Consider the following 20,011-nt stretch of genomic DNA (forward strand, 5'->3'; position numbering starts at 1 on the left):
CATGCTTATTTTTTAACCCATATCTATGTCTGGGATCTCTTTCTAAAAGTTATTGTTAAATATAGCTGTGTGAAATATACCACACAGAAATTAATCTTGGCAGATTCTAGCACAAAGTAATTAAAGATAAGCACCTGAGTTTCATGCCATTCTTAGAAGCAGGTGAGCTCTAAATATAAAATACTGGGGAGGGATAATTTAGCCTCACATAATGCTGAAGCATATTCTCAAAGAAGTATTCCAGAGCAATTTCTTCCTATTTCATATCTACTGCATCCATTTTTAAGCTCTTTAGTTCACCTTCAACTTGAAAGGTGTTCTGCTGCCAGCATTCAGACATGCACGTCACCTGTCCAAAAGCAAGATGGATTCAGTTCTACCCTGCACCTCACTGGCAGCTTTGCCAGGAAAATGTTCTATTTGACTCTACTCTTTGTGGTTCTGGATGAAGAAAACCTACCCAATGTTTTTTTCTGCTTGGTTGAATGTGACAGGGGTGGTAAGCAATAGATTTTACTCTAAAAAGTCAAGGCAGTCTTTAAACAGCACTTAAAAGAAAAATATATTGTAAAATATTAGACCATACTTTTAGCTTAATGCTGTAGAAATAAATAGTAAAGTATTGAAAATTATATTGTAATATCCTGGTTCCCATGGTATCAAAAATTAAAGTTTATTTCCAGTAGGAAAATAGCTGTCCAGTGATTTTAAATTACAAAAATTCATTACCAAAAACATAGGTTTCAAGACAAAAGAGAGGATTTACAACTGGTCATGACCACTTGAGTAAGAAATATTTATAGTACTAACAATAGTGTAAAAGAGTAAGAATATATGGAACATACTGCAATGAAATTTGCTTCAGCCTGATTAGGATACCTAATATGATGTAGGTCTCCAGCAAATGCTGACAAGAAGTGATCTTCTCTGCTATGTCCTTTCCTTCTGGAAGCTTTTAATGTCACTTACATGATATTATCTGCAAATGTGCCTTCAGCTCTGGCTGGAATGTAAGGTCCAGGAGCAGCTTAGCTGCAATGCTTCAAGTTCTTTCTGCATGAAATAAAAATATTTGTTATTAAACTAATTTTAAGATCAAGACTTTTTTTTCTCCTTGTAAACTGCAAAAATCCTATTGCCTGTCAGCCTGTATGTATGTAACAGCTTCCTACTAGATCAAACAGACAATAAATATGTGCTGAGGTCCAGTGCACAGATAGGTTAAAACCTGGATGATTATTTCTGTCGTCCTAGTTCAGTGCCAGGGTTGAGTTTATACAGGGATTCTGATGGTGCCCATGAGTTCTGCTGTCTGTGTTTGGTCCTCATTAACACATGAATACATCATTACTATGTTGAAAAGCACTACAGGTGTTATAGGGCAGTGACACTGTGAACCTTTCTAGTGGTGCATCCATTAGTCCATTTCCACATGCCTGTTTCCCTTTTGCCTCTGAAAAAGACAGTGTGCTCTGTGGTCCATTGACTTCTTGGCTGCAGCAAACCTGCTAATGAGCTGAGTCAAAGCTCCCAGACAACTTCACAAGTGTTAGCAAGAACAGATGTTAAGTATCTGCGGCAGAGATGAAGCAATTAGACAAATGGGAGTGGTGTTTTGTGTTCTAAGGCATCCTCATCCTTTGAACATGCAGATTCAAGCATTCATTTACATAATGTCCATATTACCTCTAAAACATACCCAGAGCATACTCAAAAGCAGAAGATGCAGTAAAGATTTTTAAAGAGACGTTATCATCTTGACAGTCCTTGTTGCTCTCTCCAATCTCTGAAAATCTAAGCTTTTCATTTTATTGTCGTGTTGGACAAGAAAAGCAAACCAGACCTGAAATATTTTTATTGCTTCTGACATGGTTCATTTCAAGATGTCTGTCTGAATTCCCAGTATGCTCCTTTGCCTGTATTAGCATCTCCTGCTCTCTGCCCTGTGAATTGTGAATGCTATTTGTGTGGCATTATAAATAGCACCATCTCTTTTTTTTAAGTGTCTGTACCTTCATGATCTGTCTTCAAAAGAATTGAGAACTCATTTTAATTTGTTCTGTATGTGAGTTATCATATCTGTGTTTAATCTGCATTCAGTCTTGCGCTTTCCCGTTCCTATTCTACCACAGCACTTTCCATTACTTTCATTTAGCTCAGTTGTCTAAAAACTTTTTCCTCTTTAAATTTTTCTTTTTTTGGAACAGGGGATTTTTCTGAGTTAATTATGGATGACATTTGGAATCACTGAGAAAACTCTGGTGAGTTCCACAGTTTTTGTAATTTGCAGTTTCAGGTTTTGCTTATTTGCTCTGGGTCCTCTATTCTGTGTTTGTAATTATTAAAGTTGTTTATTTTAATTCCTATTCATTGAATACCACCTCCATTCATATTTTAGCCACTTATTTAAAATGATGCTCCAGCTGTCCTGCTTACTGGATAGAAAAAGATGAAAGCATGTTCTTTACAAAAAGCCATATCATCTAACTTCAAAAAGAAGCTCTCTGCTCCAAATATTATCCCTGTAATTGGCAATAAATTAAACAGATGCTAAAAATATCTAACTTTATTTTTTTTCCTGTCCATAATTCTGTTGTTGCTGGCTTTTGGCTTTGTGTATATCTGCATTCAAACTGTGTGCCTTTGAATATGCTGATATGGTGTGCTCATATGAAGTGATATGTGCTGTTCTATTCTGCTGCAATCTAACACCGTGTGATGACACTAACCAACCAAAAGCAGAACTCTTGACCTTTAATTTCTATACTCACCTTTTCTTGTCCTTGTGTTCCACTCTGTCCTTTTCTTAGCTGTAAGACAAAGTTTCACATATATCCAAACTCTTACCAGTGTTTAACTTACATTTGTCCCATCCATTTTTCCCATCCACATTTACATGTGGCTCTAATTTCAGGGTGCTATGTCACATGATTCAAGCCTTTTGCTTATTTTCCTTTTAGTGTGTGTTTCTGCCTTTTAATTTTCTTTTAGAAAATCCTCATACACTTTTTTATTTATAGCTATTTCTTCCTCTTTTTTTTTCACCTTTTAGAATTTAATATTGTCCTTAATTTTCTTACACCAAATATTTAGGCTGGTTTCTTACAGACAAATATTCAGGCTGGTTAATTTCATCATGGTAGTTGACTAATTTTGATTCAAACTACATTCCCATCTTCTTTTACTTTAGAGACTGCATATGCCATTATAAAACTGGAATTTTTTTCCTAGGTTCATAGATTTACAAGACAGAAAATAAAATTAATTTGTCTGTCATTTCCCACAACCATTGAGTTGGTATTGGAGAATTAGCTAAAGAGAAATAAGGTACATTAGGTTTTTCTGACATAAAAAGGAATAACTGTAATTATAAGACAAGAAATAAACTGTATTTTTGGCTTATTCCTAGGCCGACTGGTGTAATTTAGTATCTTCTCAAGAATAAGTGTGCATTTCCCAAAGATACCTAACTAAGGATAGATACCCTGCTGCCAGAAGACAATGCAGCTTGATTGATGGGGGGAGAGGCCACCTTTTCTGTCAAGATTACACTTTACTAAGGATTAGATCAGAAGACCTTGGTTTCCATTCAGGCACATCCTTAACATCAAATTTACTTTTGAAGTTGAGAAGACACAATACTGTGTAGTTTCCTGCCTTTGAAAAGGAGATAGCACTGCTCTTCAGGAAAAATACATTTTAATGTCAGGCTCTGATTCTATCTGAGGGCCTGAGATACTACACAGACTGAACATCCTCAGTTTAGAAAGAAAATAAGAAAAAAAGAAATCAGTATTTGATCTCATTAGTTACTTGACCTTATGTCAGTATTTGATTTTATTCCCTTCCTGATTGTTTCATTGTATGCTCAATTCACATTAACATAAATGAGAGTTGGATCTGACTTTTTTGAGTTATTTTCCACCTGCTTTTTAAAGTCACAGAGGCTATCTTAGTGTCTCCTAGACATTGAAAATCCTTAAAAGTGCAAAATGTTTCTGTAGAGTAAAACAAATTGCACAATATCATTTTACAATAATAATTTTTTAAAAAACTAATAACATTAGATAATTCAACATTTTTTAAATATATTTATCTTTTATGGACACATTGCACTCTAAATCAACATTTAGGAAACCAAAGCATCACTATGTAAAGAAAGATTATCAATAGAAGCAATGAAACATTATTTTATAGTATTATTTTGACATATAAAGGAAAGTCATAGCATTCAAAATAAATGGCATAAAACAGAGTTGTATGCATTGCAGTTCCATACTCCTAATTTTCTGCTTCAGTCTCTGTAGTATGACAACTTCATGAGTCTCTGTACTAATTAAAATTCCATAAATGATGTCATAAAAATGTCAGATTCTATTGTTTATATCAGCTATAACTTGATCCAGATTTTGTTTTGTTCTCATGCTAAACACCACACAAAAGCTTTCTTTTCTTTTTCATGAAGCTTCGTTGATATAATTTCCCACTGAATAATATCTTATTTTAACATGATAATAGTTGTTTTCTTCCTCTTGTAAGATAATTAATCAGAGTATAAAATTTTGAATGTACACAGTCCCTTTTTTCCAGTCATTGCACCAGCTACTTTTTAAAAGAGAGTATTTCAGCATTTCTTCACCATTTCTCATTCAGCTCAACAAATATGAATTTTCATTGCTACTTGATATCCTCTATGCTTTTGCATTTATGTAGAGAGCATAATGTAAAATTGCAATCAAAAACAGTCATAGTGTCTCTCCTGTCTAATGAAAATTGTTCAGGGCAGGAGTGAGGGATGCAAAAAGCAGCAGGAGTGATCTTTTCAGTCATGTTGTCCTTCAAGTTGAACTCATTCCCTCTTGTCCTGTCACTACATGCTCTTGTAGGCAGTCCTGCCCCAGTTTCCCTGTAGGTTCCCTTCAGGCATTGGAAGGCCACAATTGGATCACCCCAAAGCCTTCTTTGCTCCAGGCTGAACAATCCCAATTCTCTCAGCCTGTCCTCACAGGAGAGGTGCTCCATCCCTCTGATCATCTTGTTTTGCTCCTCTGGACTCGCTCCAACAGATCCAAGTCCTTGCTGCGCTGGGACCCCAGAGCTGATGCAGCCCTGCAGGTGGGGTCTCACCCGAGCAGAGGGGCAGAGCCACACAACATGAAGAATGTTGGTACCTACAACCAGAGGAGGATCAACTTCAGCATGGAGCAAAGGGACTAAAAAGACAAATTAGTTTAGATCTTATCCAAGCTAGTTCAATGAACCTCATATCTGACAGCCACCTGAAGCTCATTTAGGATTTTTTAGGATTTTTTAGGATTTAGGATAACCTAAAAATTAGGTTCTAATCAGGAAAAGAACACTACTGTCTCTACTGTTGTATCTTTCAGTGCCTTTCTGCTAGCCCAGCTAACTGCTTGCCTTTATCTGTACCTCCGAGATAAATTTAAGATATGAGCTCAGAAAACTTTGAGTTTTACATGTCTAGCAAACTTTGAATTTCACTAGAGATCTGGTATATGGAAGACAATGTTCCACGGAAACCAGAATTCCATGCGTAGGGCAGGAGTTTCTCATAGCAGATTTAGTCCTTGAATTGTAGCTAAATTACAAACAATAACAAAACTCAGCAACAGAAAAGACTTCTGAAGCCAAAAGCTTCTGCAGAATTTAGTCATCAGTCCCTTAAACAGTAGAGAAATTCTGTCCCTGGGTCTGGATCAGGTCTGCTGCACTTAAGGGTAGACTATTTGTCATGGGCAGAGGGAATTTACTGCCAAGTCTTTAGAAGGCAGAGAAGCAAGTCAGTCTCACAAACACCATCCTCTATCTCTGGAAAATGCCTTTAAATGCCATTTCAAAACTATGTGGAAGCTTCTACTCTGTTCCTCTCTTCTAAAAAACTTGTGCCACTGGTCTGACTTTTTTTCACTTTTTGGTGGGCTAAAAGATGAAAGACCTATTTGTCACATCAAATGACCCTCTTCAAATCATTAACACTGTAAGATACAAAACCGAATGTAAGTTAGTTTTCCTCCCCTTATTCTGCATCTTCCCCTTTTTTTTGTGCCCACTTTTCATTCTGAGAGATATGTAGCACTAAGAATATTATAACCCCTTCTGGCAACGGAACAGAAACATGGTTTCCATTACAGTTTATTGGTTTTTTTCCTTTTTAATTTTTTTATCAATCCATATGAATCCCAAAGGACTTCAGCCTTTGATAGAAACTGTAGTCAAGATATATTGTGGGTCTAGTTCTCCCATATTTCTATTCAACTTGGATTGTGTATTTAGTTCCCCTGTGCCTAGTTAAATTAAAATATAAGTACAATATGTGTTCATGTAGTATTCTGAAAATGAATTTGTTTCGTTCTGTAAAAAACTACCCTCTTTAGTTTTATGCACACAGAATGTTTGGAAGTGTTCTAAGATGAAAAGAAAAAAGAAAATACATTTCCATTTCATCAAGAAATATATATTTTACATGACAAATTGAATTATTTCAAGTTAGTATTTTCAGCTACTCTACACATGTATCTTTAGGGTGTTTTCTACTGCCCTGTAGCCCAGGTCAGCCAGGGAGGCCCCATCTGTAATGAATAGAGACAGCAACCTTTTGCCTCTAATGCTGTAGCTTCATAATCAATTCGCAGAAGCAGCATCTGGCACTGATGCCCAGAGAAATGTTTCTATCACCCTCCTTTCACCTCCTGCCATCTTTTCCCTCCTGGGAAAGCTTTGTCTGGCTGTACAGTGAACCACGTTGGTGAATTGATCTTTCTTAAAACTAACATAGCAAAAAATCCACTGTTTAGTTTTAACCAGAAGGTAAATGCTTGTGCTGACACAAGGGAGAATCAGAACCCTGACAGCTTAATCTGGTTTGAACTGATTGTAAAACTACAGCATTGCATACCTGGCTTTGAAAATGTGTAATTGCCTTTGAACATGGTCATTTTTATCCCCTATTAAAGGTACTTGAATGACTAGTTTAGCCTTTTAAGAGCTATGCAGTTTGCTGGAAGTTCAAGGAAATTAATTCCCTCAAAGTGATTTACATAATGACAGAAAGGCTTGGCACTCCTTAATTCTCTTTATGCTGCCAGGGACTGTTTTCTGAGAATGAAAGAGAATACACTCATTTTAATCAACTCACCTGCATAATCTGAATTACTGTATTTACCTTTATTTCTGTATTTGCTGTATGACAAAAAGAGAATATGGTTCTCTTAGCTGTATTTTAAATTTCTTGTTTACTGCCTCCAACTGTAGATTTCAACATACTTAGCTGTATTTTAAATTTGTTGTTTACTGCCTCCAACTGTAGATTTCACTATAGGGTTATCGAATTTTAATCTTTGAAAAAACTTCCCAAAACATAATTTTTGCAGACCCCTTGTAAAAAAGTTATGATGAATTAACATCTGTGCTAAGTAAGGTGTGAGTCTCAAATGCTTTTCAATTTATTAGGTCAGAAATGGAGTAGTTAAACAACAGTTCAGCGGTTTAAAGAATCAAAAACATTTGCTTCTGCTAGAGGTCATAAAAAAGTTAAACTAGTCTTAAACAAGAACAACAGGCATTGTGAAAGTCCTCAGCTAAGCATGCTCCTATCAGTTTTTACCTTGGTAAAAGAGGATAAATAACTAAGTAACTACATATGTTCCCAGAATGGAATTGAAAACCATTTTATGAACTCAGTATGACAGACTGTGTCTGTAGGTAAACATATTCTACATTTCTTACTCAGAGCCAAGAAAGGAACTGAGAGCTGGCTTAAATAATTTGACATGAAGCACAAATCACAATGAAGCAAATCTCAGCTCTGAATTCTTTATTGAACAAAGAAATTAGAAAATGTAGAATGAAAAGATGTGCTTAAAAGGAGTTTTTAGGCCCATATCCAATGCAGGGAATCTGTGAGGCTAAACCAAGTAGCCTACTAGTCTGGCAGAAAGGACTGTGAGTAATGCACCTCATTTAACACACCTTCATCAGCCAACAATGGATTAACAGCCTTGCACAAAGTGATTCCAAAGGTCATTTCAAACTCTAGAAGTGCCATTTTTTCTGATTGCTTACAAGAATCTCGTAATTTGCTTAAGTAAAAACGTATAGTTTAACAGAGAGTATTTGTCAGGACTATTCTGGGTCTTATGGCCATGAAACTGTGCTCTCAGAAACATTTCTACTATTTAAGCCATTTTTTTTTTGTGGGATGTCTTAAAAATTCCACTTATACCATTATTGAAATTTCTCCTTTTTTTTCCCAGAATATGTAGCAGTGTGTTGAAGTACATCTCTACTTTTTACCCCATGTTTTTTACCTTTCTCTATTTGTTACTGTCTGCCAGATGAAATACATAAAACAGGGTCTAAATTTTGTAAAGGTTGAGGAGACTTGGTTTGAGGAGAAAAGTGGAAAATGGAAAGCAGACACCAAATTTATGGTAAATATATGAAAATGTAATTTACACCAGTACCAATTTTTTATTTGCATGGCTGAAAAGATGAAGTAATTAAAAAAATCTGTCATATATACACATTTTCTCTATGCCCTCTTTACCCAAATGTAGCAGACATATCTTGGAACAAACAGCAAAAGTTCTCTGAAGTTTTGAGGCAAGCAAATACTGTCATATCACATTGATTTCTGTAAGTTTAGAACTGTAGCAATCACCACCTAGTTTAGGATTAATTGTCAACAAATGCAGAATCATAGTAAAATAAATCATGTTGGTGAGTTAAGTACATGCAGCCTTTGTCTCTCTGCAGTACTGTATTCTAAAATACCAGCTTTCTCATATTACAATGATTAGATAAGAAGTGGTTTTGTAGGAGAATGGTGACAAGCGCTTTAGTGTTTAGTAGACAAGCTCCTACAAAGATGTACTTTGCTTTAAAATGTGCAAACTGTGCTCGTTTCTGAAGTGTTTTCTAGGGAGCATCATAGGAGAAGTTTTTTCTTTGGGTACATATTTGGAAGGGCATTTGATAAGAGCAACTATGAAATACCAGAAATGCAGTTTTTCCTTCTTTTAGTCTCTCTTGCCCATAGTAGGTCTGTGGCTTTTCATAAATGTTTCTGGTGGACCAATTCCATGCCAAAGCAATGATCTGTGGTGGTCTTTGGTTCCCACCTTGCATACAGCCCAGTACAGCAACCTGGAGTCTACATGAGGGAGTACAGAACAGCATGTTGACCACTGTGCCAAAAATGACATTGGGAAAACTTCATGTCTGATGAATTCTAAACAGCAAGAGGCATTTATTTCATTAAGCTAATGCTCTGGCCCAGAAGTGGCACCTCAGACCTGAGGTTTGGGAGGTGTTTCACTGTTGTCTTCAAAGTCATTGTGCTCTGATAATGTCTGACTGCCACATACTCAGTAGTATTCACTCTTCACTTCCTTTAGTGCCCTACAGAAATATTCCAAGAGAAACAGTCCCTGAGTGTCCTGAGGCCAATGTTACACTGATAAATGGAGCAGACTGAAGCCCCTCCACTGGGCCTGAAGGCAAAGCTCACAGTTCAAGGTCTGGCACATTGGGCCATTCCCTTTCCTCGTGTTTCCCAGCTCATGTAGTGTCACCCAAACTGAGAGCCAGGATCCATCTGAGGGCAGCTCTCCCTTGAGACATTGCTGACCATCCTCTGCTGGAGCTGAAATGGAGCCCTGGGGAAGGGGCAGAGGAGCTGGGGGCTCCTGGGTCCCTGGCCAGGGCAGTCAGGACTGAAATGGAGCCCCGGGAAAGGGGCAGAGGGGTTGGGGGGTCCTGGGTCCCTGGCCAGGCCTGTCAGGCCTCCTGGGTACCCCCAGGGCCCTGGCAGCAGCAGGGATGAAGAGAAGGCTCTCTTGTCCATCTTCCAGCCTACATTGCCTGGGAACCTGTGAGGTTGTGATCGTTCTTCTCTTAGACATGTTTGGGGTGCTAGAGTTTTCCAAGATGATTTGATCTGTGATAAGAAGAGGAAACTAGGCCCTGGAATTCCTGGTACATTGCAAAGGAGCATTCTCCTTATGGGCCACAAGTTGGGTTTGACCTTTGGGCTGGAAGCCAGATCAAATGAGCTGTAAAATAAATAACAGGGTAAGCACCTCTTACTTTCCAGCTTTTCTTGCTGTGAGGAATATATCTTTTTTCTTCATTAAGATGTTCAATTTTCTGCAGATGTAACGCAGTTCATCAGAAGATCTGTTACTTTTTTAGCCACAAGGTCAGGGAGCTGTACAGTTTTTCTTTGCTATTTTTTCAGAAGGATAAACTCCCTGTTGACATATTTCTCTATTAAGTGACATTAGAATAAAACCTGATAGTACAGGGTAGTTTATTAATCATCTTTTATTTTTTTTTCTCTAAAAGGCTTTATTTTTCCTTTCTTTACTTGCATAAGTTGAAGCCAAAATTTTGTTATTTGAAAAATTAAAAAAATTATGTTCTGTAGCACTCAATCTAAAGCCTTCTAAAAGAAAAGTTTCTTGGAGAAATAATTATTGACTCTTTCATCAAAAAAATGGGAAAAAAAATCAAATATCTGAAGTTTCTAGGTCAACATTGTAAATTCTCAGTGCTCCCTTTCAGAAATCTTTACTAGTTTAAAAGAGATTTCCATTTTTATTTAAACTTAATACTGCATTTAAATTTTAAAAGTCTACATATTGGTATATCAAAACACTGTAATATCAATATCAGTGAAAAAAAAATCACCAAAATAATAAAGGAGTATAAGAAAGATGAAAAAATCTTGAGACTTTGTCTAAGGAGATGAAATACAAAGAAATGTTTATGAATAATATAGTACTGTTACATATTAGCGATAAGTTTTCCTCACATTTCATACACAAATTGTATCTTTCCAGTATTACTTAAAAAAGAAATAAATTTTCAAGTCTAACTTCCTCTTATTTTACATCCTTTCATAGAGCACAGGTCATTTGCCCGGAGCACAGAACATTAACTTAATGAATCACAGGTAGCCTCAGCAATATGTAACTTTTAAAATTATTTCTGTACTGGAATAGATAAAGAACAGAATGTCACACCTGCTGATTTTGTGCTTTCAAAATGTGTCTTAAATCAAACCTGGAAACGAGGTGAGAAGACCACTGAATGATAACTGATTAGGATGATATCATGCATGCCAGTCACAAAAAAAGCACATGTAACTGTGCTGCCTTCATTTTCTCTTGGCCCACAGTAATAGCTGTCTACCTGCAGAACCCCTGATAGCAGAGTGATAGGGGAAACAATAGGTGAGCATGCTGGTGCTGAATACAAAACAACAGCCTTTGAAGTGAAAATGTAGATGAGAAAATGAGAAAAGAAGTTTGGGTCTCAAGTGACAGAAATATTTAGGTTGTAAAAGTGGCTTTAAGAGGTTTTTCATACAAGATTTATAAATATATTTGTTTATTTTAGCAAAATATGAGCTGAAAAATTTGAAGAATATACAAATAGTTTAATTTCTGTGGTTTAGGGAAGAAATCTTGTTCAAAATGAAATACTATTGGAAAAGAAGCTTGAGTTAGCTTTCTAATTGTTTTAGAAAACAAATTATATTATTACAGAGCAATGAATCCCTTGTGTTTGGATAGCTTTGTGGTTATTCACACAACACAGAGCCCTGAAAACAGAAAATGTTGAAAGTACTGCGACTTACATGACTGGAAAAAACGAACTTGTGTGTTTCCTGATGTTCAGCCAGAAATTTTACTTTATGGCTCTCTCTGAGACTTTGGAATAACCAAGAAAAGAGAGTAATATAACTCATTTTTACAAATGTGCGGCTTAGGCAAACTCTACTGAGAACCTCTGTTAAAATGCAGATGATGCAGTCACTGATGAAGTCAAGGGCAGTGGCAGTCGGATGCTGATGTGTTTGCATAGATCTGAGCATTCAAAGCAAGCACATATCACCAGGATTGTGCAGACCACTCATTATTGTAGCACTGCACATGCACAAGCGCTCTCCCCAGATAACACCTTTTTTGTCAGATTTCTGCAGAGCACCAGAACTAGATTTTACTTTTCTTCAGCAGTGAAATAAAGGACCCGCTGGGACACAAACCCAGTTTGTGCTGGTTTGGTTAGGGCATTCAGTGCTTATTATGGTGGAAGCACTACTGAATCTGTCATTTCAGTATTCATCCCTCAAATATTTACACTAAAATTTAAGTTTCCCATGTTGCAGATACAGCTGTCTTTATGGGTATTAAAACCTGCCAGCATCCACACATCACAATGTGCTCACAATCTAACTTACGGCTCATCAGTCTGGAAAATAAAAGATGTTATTATTGATGCGCCTGTTTATCTATTCACGTCTCATTCCTTTGACCTTTAGGGGGAAGTCTGGAACATACTGATGTTCATGGCACCAGTCTGATGCCATGCCAGCCTGCTGACCATATTGTTGTTGAATCACCCAGCTAGGTTGGGAAACTTTTATTTTACCCAGCATAAATTATAAAGATCATCCCTGATTAAGAGATTCTCTGTGCTTTCCAGCCATTTGCAGTTTACACTGTAGAGACAACAGGCTCAGTTATCCAGAGTGGGAAGCACAGTCATGTTGTCTGCTGGAGGAAAGATTTCTTGTTCTCCCTGCTAGAACCAGGAATATCTGTTCTGTTTCAGTGAGGTGGCCATTGCAGGTCATGCAGAGGGAACTGACTTAGCAGGCTGCAGGGGAGCTGCAGATATTCAGATCCCAGCCTCTCCCAGAACAATAATCACTCAGAGGATGCAGAGCATAAAAGGCCCTCAGTGTACACAGAAAGTGCCAGAGGTAGCTGTGACTATTGCTAATGAGTGGTAGAAGAATAATTCTCTCTGCTCTATGTGTGTGTATGTGTATTTTCAGTCACAGTGGTAACTTTCAATTCAATACCCTTTATAAAACCTCCACAGTGACTAATTATAAGAGAACCAGGAGCATCTACTATTAGCAGAAATAGGATTGTTATTCAATAACCTTGTGAGGCTGCACATCCAATGACATTCTGAATCTGTAGTTATTAGATGGGGGGTCTAGTGAAGGTTATTTCAGATTGCTGCTGGCGTCTTGCTGCTGAGCTCTGTATATTCAATGCCACAGTGTCAGCAGCTTGAAATTCCCTGTCTGGATTTTACACAGTTGATAATCTTCAATTTAGAACTGTTTGCAAAGAAAGAGAATGAGAATGAAGTGTTTTCAAAATAGGGGCATTCTGTGCAACTCTCTGTCTAGGGGCAATCCTGTCAGTCCATTCTCAGGCACTGCTCACCTGCAGCAATGAGTCATGTACCGAAATAAACAATATGCTGAAACTGCTGTGATGTGTACTGATGCTGATTAACAGACTGCAGACATTTGGAATTGCCTTTGTATGCAGTACATAGCTTTGTTTGAACAAAAGGTAGCACCAAGTAAACTCGTGTGCCAAAGATTTCTACAGACCCAGATCTTTGCTTCCTCCTGCTCTCTGAAAGCAAGAGCACCAGTGGGTTTCAGCATCACAGAAGCAGGGAGGATGTCTTTCATTTTCACGCTGTGTGGATGTTGAAGAGGAAAGAACAAACCAGCAAAATAGAAAACAGACTAGTCTTTACAGAGAGCAGTCTTCAGGGCACTGGTTTAATTCCATTCCAGAAGGTGACAAACAAAGCCAGTAAATTAATTTCCAGCCCCAACATCTGTGTTTTTGTAATAAGAGACTTACCAGTCCCAGAAGATTCTTGGACAACTGACTTTGAATGGCTGTTTTCTTTGGAAAGAAAAGGCAGCTCTTCCCTTCCCTACATAAAAGTTCTGCTCCATGAGCCATTAGTTGTTTCCCAGTAATTTCTTTAAAATTTGTTTGTTGGATAAAGACCAAAAAAATTTGAAAATTGTTACTAGGAGCAAGTGCAGCAAATGTAACATATGTCAACCTCATTAAGGATCTGTACTTAAGATAGAAAAACAAGATGAGGGCACAAAACAAGACAGAGACCTATCTTCTAAGAGAGCAGAGACTCTTTTTCACATTTATCACACATTGGGCTTTGGTACAGCACTGTTCTGAGCTGACTGACATACACAGAATCTGCCTTGTCCCATCGATCCAGTAATGCCTCAGTAGGATTTCAGGGAGGTTTCTTCAGTGTGTGTGCTCTGAGAGGGTTTCAGAATCTGGCCCTAAGTTGCTCTGCAGACAGGCAGCCTTGTTTCATTGGAAACTTGCCTCCTCAGCTTGCAAGCAGAGAGGTTAAGACATTCTTCAGGATTTGCTTCTTTCACAGACCATTTTCACTATCTTCCCTTTCTTTAGACAGAAACGGTAATTCAGAACAACGATTCAGAGATTTTTATAATCTGATTGCACTTCTATTTAATTGAACAGTCATACCATGATTGTGCATATAGAAACAGAATCTGGATTTCTATAAAATTTTAAGCCTGTTTTAGAATTGCCAAGCTCTTTCATGTTCCTGCTGTAACATTATCTTTCATTAATCCTTCCTACATAGACAAAGAACTCTTGTCTGTAACCACAGTTGAAAAATTGTCCTTCTTCATTCAAATCTGTTAACACTGATAAGCACAGATATGCAGTGCCTCACACATGGCTCATTGCAGGGTAATGTTTATAACCTGACAGAACAAATAATAGATAAGCACTAGAAAATATTTATACTAATTCACTTACCTGTGGAACCAAAGCAGTTCATTTCTGATTGCCTTCCAGGCTTTTGAGCACAACTCTAAGCCCATTCTCAAGGCTGGACTTGTTCAGTACCCACAGTGCTTGGAGAAAAAACTACTTTTTGGCATGGAGAATGCTCAAGATTAGGAGCATGCTGATACTCAGTTCTCTATTAATACAAACCAAAATAGCCCGTCCTGCACTGTGAGCAGATGGAAAACAGGGAGATATAAAAAATTAAGATATAAAAAATGAAGGTTTGATTTCCTGTGTTCACTATATTTATTGCCATGGGTGCAATCTTTTACAGTATGTTGCAGAATGGAAATCTAACTCCTTTTACAAAACTAAAATAATGTCCCAGGTCTCAATTATGTGGATTCTGTTCGTAATCTACAAGTGGAATCTGAGTTGGTGAATGTGTCTCTTTGTGAGGAAGTACAATACAAGCTTGAATTCAGTGAGATCATTCTGACATTGCAAACTGCCCTTGCTGCAGAAATTCAAAGCTATTAGTTAGTTCTGATCAAATTAGCCTGTTTTGAAACCAGTGTGTTACTAGCCTGCTTCTTTCCAGCTGTGCCATGGTGTTTGATAATCTGTTTCTATGCTTGCATTGTTCTTTAAAACGTTCCAGTCAAAATTAATCAGTATATTTTAACTCCAACATGACAGCTTCAAAGAATGTATTTCAAATTGTTTGGCTTAACTTTATTTTTGTTTTATTTGGATCTGTAGCAGACTTTTGCAGCTGATTGAAATAAGAGCACAATTATAAGATATCTTTACAATTCTAATTAAACAGTTAATTGATACTGGTAACTTTTCGTACCTTACATTTAGCAGCAGTGAATAACAATATAGGAAGCAGAAGCAACAAAACCAGCATTATTATTCCCTTGCAAAACTCTTAACCCAATTCTGCTATAATTTTGCAAACTTATTTAATAACAGTGTTACATCATAATTTGTTCAAAAGTCTTCAGCTCTCAGTTGGAGGCAAACTGTGTTTATAATTAGGTACTGCTGAAGGTAGAAAGTGCACTTCATATACTACCACACAAATAATTTTCAAGTAGGATATGTGGAGTAAAGAACAATATTGTATTTGATAGTTTAGCCAAGAAGTTAAATACCATTCCTGTAACTGAATTCAAAAAACATGGAAAAAATTGCAGCAAAAATGTGAAAAAGCAGATAAAGAATAGCACACCTATAATTTAAGAAAACCTTCCTTTATGAAACAGGAAAAGATATCATTTGCTGATATGTCCTTATCCCTCCTAAACTAAAGCATGTTTCCTATAGTAAAAAAAAAAAAAAAAAAAAGATTGTGTTGAATATGGAAAAATTAAATTTTTTCATATTAAATCATCCTTAAATCAGCTGTAGGACATATGAAAGGTAGTCCTACAGAGTAGTATAATGTAGTTTGTTTACAGCTCCTGATATCAGTGAAGAGAATTTGTTCTTCTAGGATGTGAAAGGAGATAATTCCTTCAGAAACATAATTTCTATCTATCATTGTCATTTTGACTTTAAACTTCAAATGAAAATGAATGTCTGCTACTACTGTTTATTATAAAATGGAGAATGCAAAAAAAGGGGTTTTTTCTCAATTCAATTTTTAGGCAAAACATTATGATTTCTTTCAAGATTGTAAGTACAGAAAATGGAAGAATAATCCAAATGAGAAAAATAATGTGGTTATATCTGTCTCAATACCAAAAAGGATATTATTGCATCTTATAATTTATGATCTGATGAACCAACTTCAACATGGAAAAACTGAGATCCAACTAATTTCTTCATTTTGAAAGCTATTTGTGTATTTTTATTGAATACATGCAGTGGTGCATCCTCATGTAATGCTAAAAATTATGAACTGCTTTGTTCTATCAAACCCACAGTCTTCAAGGAAGAGTTTCTAGAATCACACATGGCTGTCTTTTCTCAATTAAACAGTCCTGCTGGAGACCTTGGGTTTGACTAATGAAGGACTGAGTAAGAAAAAAATAGAGTTTTGAAATTATTTATTGTTAACATATATGTTTACTTCATTCAATGCAACTGCATCTTCTAGTACTTTTACTTTTACTTTTACTTTTACTTATTGCAATGCATTTCCATAACTTAAGAAACCAATTTGGTTATATTTTCTCGTCAGATAGTTCTCTTCATAAAGCTCAGTGAAAGCTCATATAGCATTTAAAGTTCATTTCCACCCTGATTTTGGCAAGCAGTCTTTTAATACAGAAGAATCATATTTAAATTATCCATGCTAAATGACAGATTTTAATTGCACTTCATACTTTTCTTTCCTCTTTTACACTGTAGTGATTTGGAATATTGAGCAAGCATGTTAAATCCCTGGCATGTAGTGAGTATTCATTTAAAAGGTAAATGGTACTGGAATGGAATATGCTTACTGTTTCCATCAAAGGCTGCTGTTCTAGTCTGTCAGGGCTCTATCCTGGATGGTGCTTCATAGCTATAAATATGACTGACTGCGTTGGCAGCAATTTCATACTGTGTCTTTCAAGGACACAGCTATAATACTTATTTACACATTGATTTCAACTTACTCACTTGAGTGACTAAGGGCTGTTGACACACATATCACATTACCAGATTGAATTTGTCTCATTTAACATATCAAAAATCAAAGACGAATGAAACGTTGAGCAGAACTGGTTTCCAGCTCCTGCCTATATCTCCTTACTAATTCTATTAAAAATTTCCCTGACACTTTCACCTCCTTTTCACTCCCTTTTTTATCCTAAGGATAGAGAAAAAAAACTTTTCATCTATTTTTTTATAAAACAGTAAAAAGGTAAATGAAGGTAAATGAAGAAACTACTTTCATAGAACAAATAAGATATGCAATAGTCTGAAATACTATAATCTCTTGTGAAGAGAAAAAGGAAGATAAGGAAATGAAAGGGGCAGCTACGTTTTACTGACATCACAGAAGTCTGCTTTATTAAAAATCAAGTGACTTTAAATGCCATAGGGCCAATAAAAGTAATGGGATGTGATCTCAAGTCAGTGAGTGATGTGAAGCCAATTCCTTCTCAGGGGTTTAAGCTGTAAGATCCACATTAATGTATTAGTATCAGTAGATGAAACATAGCGAACACTACATCTCATTTACATAATGGATGAGACTGGTGAAACTGTTCCAGATGGTAGATGAGCACCTTGAGCCAAATGAGGATTTTTTTCCCTTTTTGCATATCAGTATCCACAAGTCTAAATTGCTGAGATTAGATCAGTCCGATAAGAATATGGATTTTGAGTAATTTGTTGCCCTTAAATATGAAGAAAGTTAAATACCCATCAAGAACAACAGCATTCCATGCAGCTGTGGGGCCTTCTTTTCTTATTGATATGTCTGGTAGTACACTAGAGCTGCAAAATGTCATAGAAAACTTTATTCTTCGACCAGTCCTGCTTAACATGTCATCAAAGAGTTAATTCACATGTTCAGTCATACATGCATTTTAGTGGTTTAATACCTTAACACACATAATGTAGATTGTGAGGAAATGCTGGGCTATTCACGAAATCAGTACAACACCCAAATGTTCAAACATGGTAAAGACAAATGAGAATGTGGTGTCCTTTCTTGCAGCCATAGGCTTGCTTTATAAATGATCTGTTCAAGTTTGGCACAGGTGAATAATCAAACACATTGGATCAGCTTTATCAATGTATTGAATTATGTGTTACTGAAAGATGGACTCTGTTTCGCCACTGAAAGAAGAAATTGATGTCCTTGATGACTTATTGTTGGAGAAGGCTGTTTGTGTAAATGAGCTAAAGTGCAAGAAATGTTTACCCTGAGTCTTAAACACTGTGCTGTGTTTCAAGGACCCCAGTCAGCCCATAGGTAAGAGACTTCTGTGAATCTCTTAGTAATGAAAAATTTTAGCTGGACTGGTTTGTGTGATTTGCTTGTTATGTTATAATATGCTATGGTTAAGTCAACTTTTATTAAGCCAATAATATGTCAGAGTTGGATCCCATTTTACAGATTTACAGTTAGGAAGAAATCCCAATCTTGCCATTTTCCCTTTCCCTGGTTAGAATGGCAATGGCATTATAGATTTTTGCCCTTCATTTTAGACTGTGAAGTCCACTTCCTGGTATAACTGTGGAATTTTCTGTCAGTGTCTGCTGCTCCATTGCCAACATTATGTTCTGGGGCATGTTAAGCTATTCAAATTTTTTGCTCATTTATTAAAGGTATTTAGCATAAAAGAGTCTTTTGAAGGAGTGATTTAGTTATTGTAGAGATGTGTAAGTGAAATAGAGGAGATGATGTTTTTTTCTTGGTGGCCTGATTCAGTGGTGAAACAGAGGAGATGATGTTTTTTCTTGGTGGCCTGCTAATTCAGTGTCCAGAGGGGCCTAGCTAGACTACTGTTTCATAGCTTTTTCTACCTTGAACGCAACATCTAAAAGAGATGTAAAGAATGATAACTGAAACATTATAGATTTGCATGTGAGTGTGTGTCTGTCTGTGTGTGCACGCACACTGTTGAGTGTATAAATTTCTTGAAGGTGGGGATAGGAAGGAGTTATGCAGACCACTTGGTACAAGGATGTTTTATTTTTGAGGTACAAGCTCAGACAGTGCGCCAACAATTTTTGGATTTGAAAATCTTAACACCTTGTCTTCCTTAAACATTGGCTTGACTTTTTTGTATAGATAAAAAACAAAACAAAACAAAAGTTTACAGAAAGTTCCCATGCAAGGAATTGCAGAAGGAAATATTTCTGAGTATTGGAAAGATTCATGTGGAATTCCCAGTCCTCAGAAACCCAAGCTGGTGAAATGCTACTGTGTACAATTTACAGCATTTGCTACTTTGCAGGTTTATGCTCCACAGTAAAGAAAAGGTAGAGAGGGCTGTTGGATTTGTGAGGCTTGAAAAATAGATGGTTTTCAATGTTCTCGTTTGTTAATTGAGTTTGTTTCTGCTGTGGTTCTAAGACTTTGTGGAAAAGAAACATCTATGTTTAAAAAGTCTTTTTTTTTAACATTTATACCAATAAATGATGGGTTACACCTTGACAAGAGATCAAAATATGAGGATGCATTAAGATGTAAATTTGCCTCCCAAACAGTCCTCATATTACAGAGAGTAGAGGGAAGTAAGGAGGAAAGGGGAGAAATTAAATACAACCCTAAAAGCACTAAATTTAAATTATTTCAAAATATAACTCTATAAAGAGATGTTTTACCATACCATACAGCAAATTAACTCCTGATGGAATAACCTTTCTAAAATATTAAATTTAAAAAAATACTAATGAAAGTATTTTAAGAAGGTTTT

The sequence above is a fragment of the Melozone crissalis genome, unplaced genomic scaffold (assembly GCF_028551555.1).
Source record: "Melozone crissalis strain CALT ecotype California unplaced genomic scaffold, PUWL_Pcris_2 ptg000018l_1, whole genome shotgun sequence".
Classification (NCBI taxonomy): Eukaryota; Metazoa; Chordata; class Aves; order Passeriformes; family Passerellidae; genus Melozone; species Melozone crissalis.